Here is a 3760-nt window from a genome sequence, read left to right as displayed (position 1 = left end):
TGATGGACATCTGTGGGCTGATTCACCCACAAGAAAGAAGTTTCTGAGAAGGCTTCTCTGCAGGTTTCTCTGAGGATAGTTCCTTTTCAGCATGCGATTCAACGATATCCAAGACATCACATCTGAGATTCCTCAAAATGAGTGCTAGGAAACTCCCCCGAGAAAGGGTGATAGAACACTGTGAAATGAATTCACATATCACAAAGCAGTTTCGCAGAAAGCTTGGTTCCGCTTTCTCTTGGAGTATATTCGTTTTCTCCTTCTATTCTTCAAAGCTATCTGAAATATCACTTCTCGGAATCCACGGAAACAGTCCTACAAGAAAAAACGGCCCCAAAAACTGGCGTAACTCTGTGAGTTGCATTCACACATAGCAATGCAGTTTTCTCACAAAGCTTCTCTTTAGTTATTATGTGAGGATAATTCCTTTATCACCATGGCCCCAATAGGCTCCCAAATATCACTTTGCAGATTCCAAGAAAAGAGTGTTAGCAAACTGCTTCTTGAGGCAGAGGTTGTAACTCTGTGAGATGAACTCACAGATCAGAAAGAAGTTTCTCAGAAAGCTTCTTTACGTTTTGAACGGATGAAATTTCCTTTATCAGCGTAGGCCCAAAGTGATCCAAAGAAGCCCTTCTCAGTTTCCCCAAAGACAGTGTTAATGGACTGCTCCACGAAACATAAGTGTAACTCTGTGAGATGAATTCACACATCAAAGAAGTTTCTAAGAAAGCTTTCTAGTTTTCATCTGTGGAAATTTCCTTTGTCACTGAATGTTCATTGCGCTATGAAGTATCTAATTGCAGATTTCCAGAAAACTGTGCTAACAACTGATCACTGAAGAGAAACGTGTAACTCTGTGAGTTGCATTCACACATGGCAATGCAGTTTCTCAGAAAGCTTCTCTTTAGTTATTATGTGAGGATAATTCCTTATCCATGGGCCTCAATAGGCTCCCAATATCACTTTGCAGATTCCACCAAAAAGTGTTAGCAACTGCTTCTTAAGGCAGAGGTTGTACTCTGTGAGATGAACTCACAGATCAGAAAGAAGTTTCTCAGAAGCTTCTTTCACGTTTTGAACGGATGAAATTTCCTTTTCAGCGTAGGCCTCAATGTGATCCAAGAAGCCCTTCTCAGTTTCCCCAAAGACAGTGTTAATGGACTGCTCCACGAAACATAAGTGTAACCTGTGAGATGAATTCACACATCACCAAGAAGTTTCTAAGAAAGCTTCTTTCTAGTTTTCATCTGTGGATTTCCTTTGTCACTGTATGTTCATTGCGTGAAGTATCTAATTGCAGATTTCCAGAAAACTGTGCTAACAAACTGATCACTGAAGAAGAAACGTGTAACTCTGTGAGTTGCATTCACACATGGCAATGCAGTTTCTCAGAAAGCTTCTCTTTAGTTATTATGTGAGGATAATTCCTTTATCACCATGGGCCTCAATAGGCTCCCAAATATCACTTTGCAGATTCCACCAAAAAGTGTTAGCAAACTGCTTCTTGAGGCAGAGGTTGTAACTCTGTGAGATGAACTCACAGATCAGAAAGAAGTTTCTCAGAAAGCTTCTTTCACGTTTTGAACGGATGAAATTTCCTTTATCAGCGTAGGCCTCAATGTGATCCAAAGAAGCCCTTCTCAGTTTCCCCAAAGACAGTGTTAATGGACTGCTCCACGAAACATAAGTGTAACTCTGTGAGATGAATTCACACATCACCAAGAAGTTTCTAAGAAAGCTTCTTTCTTTTTCATCTGTGGAAATTTCCTTTGTCACTGTAATGTTCATTGCGCTATGAAGTATCTAATTGCAGATTTCCAGAAAACTGTGCTAACAAACTGATCACTGAAGAGAAACGTGTAACTCTGAGTTGCATTCACACATGGCAATGCAGTTTCTCACAAAGCTTCTCTTTAGTTATTATGTGAGGATAATTCCTTTATCACCATGGGCCTCAATAGGCTCCCAAATATCACTTTGCAGATTCCAAAAAAGTGTTAGCAAACTGCTTCTTAAGGCAGAGGTTGTAACTCTGTGAGATGAACTCACAGATCAGAAAGAAGTTTCTCAGAAAGCTTCTTTCACGTTTTGAACGGATGAAATTTCCTTTCAGCGTAGGCCTCAATGTGATCCAAAGAAGCCCTTCTCAGTTTCCCCAAAGACAGTGTTAATGGACTGCTCCACGAAACATAAGTGTAACTCTGTGAGATGAATTCACACATCACCAAGAAGTTTCTAAGAAAGCTTCTTTCTAGTTTTCATCTGTGGAAATTTCCTTTGTCACTGTAATGTTCATTGCGCTGTGAAGTATCTAATTGCAGATTTCCAGAAAACTGTGCTAACAAACTGATCACTGAAGAGAAACGTGTAACTCTGTGAGTTGCATTCACACATGGCAATGCAGTTTCTCAGAAAGCTTCTCTTTAGTTATTATGTGAGGATAATTCCTTTATCACCATGGGCCTCAATAGGCTCCCAAATATCAACTTTGCAGATTCCACCAAAAAGTGTTAGCAAACTGCTTCTTAAGGCAGAGGTTGTAACTCTGTGAGATGAACTCACAGATCAGAAAGAAGTTTCTCAAAAGCTTCTTTCACGTTTTGAACGGATGAAATTTCCTTTATCAGCGTAAGCCTCAATGTGATCCAAAGAAGCCCTTCTCAGTTTCCCCAAATCAGTGTTAATGGACTGCTCCACGAAACATAAGTGTAACTCTGTGAGATGAATTCACACATCACCAAGAAGTTTCTAAGAAAGCTTCTTTCTAGTTTTCATCTGTGGAAATTTCCTTTGTCACTGTAATGTTCATTGCGCTATGAAGTATCTAATTGCAGATTTCCAGAAAACTGGGCTAACAAACTGTTCACTGAAGAGAAACGTGTAACTCTGTGAGTTGCATTCACACATGGCAATGCAGTTTCTCACAAAGCTTCTCCTTAGTTATTATGTGAGGATAATTCTTTATCACCATGGGCCCAATAGGCTCCCAAATATCACTTTGCAGATTCCACAGAAAAGAGTGTTAGCAAACTGCTTCTTAAGGCAGAGGTTGTAACTCTGTGAGATGAACTCACAGATCAGAAAGAAGTTTCTCAGAAAAGCTTCTTTCACGTTTTGAACGGATGAAATTTCCTTTCTCAGCGTAGGCCTCAATGTGATCCAAAGAAGCCCTTCTCAGTTTCCCCAAAGACAGTGTTAATGGACTGCTCCACGAAACATAAGTGTAACTCTGTGAGATGAATTCACACATCACCAAGAAGTTCTAAGAAAGCTTCTTTCTAGTTTTCATCTGTGGAAATTTCCTTTGTCACTGTAATGTTCATTGCGCTATGAAGTATCTAATTGCAGATTCCCAGAAAACTGTGCTAACAAACTGATCACTGAAGAGAAACGTAGTAACTCTGTGAGTTGCATTCACACATGGCAATGCAGTTTCTCAGAAAGCTTCTCTTTAGTTATTATGTGAGGATAATTCCTTTATCACCATGGGCCCCAATAGGCTCCCAAATATCATTTTGCAGATTACACGAACAGAGTGTTAGCCATCTGCTTCTTTGGGCAGAGGTGGTAACTCTGTGAGATGAACTCACAGATCAGAAAGAAGTTTCTCAGAAAGCTTCTTTCTCATTTTTATTGGAAGATGTTTCCATTGACCCCATTGTTTTCAAAGGGATCGGGAATATCTGTTCTCAGATTCCACACAAATAGGGCTAGGCCACGGCCCCACGAAATACAGCTGCAACCTTAGTGAGTTGAA

This window comes from Rhinopithecus roxellana, chromosome 17, assembly GCF_007565055.1.
Source record: "Rhinopithecus roxellana isolate Shanxi Qingling chromosome 17, ASM756505v1, whole genome shotgun sequence".
In the NCBI taxonomy this organism is placed as follows: domain Eukaryota; kingdom Metazoa; phylum Chordata; class Mammalia; order Primates; family Cercopithecidae; genus Rhinopithecus; species Rhinopithecus roxellana.
The sequence above is the reverse complement of the archived record's forward strand: the minus strand, read 5'-3'. Positions refer to the sequence as shown.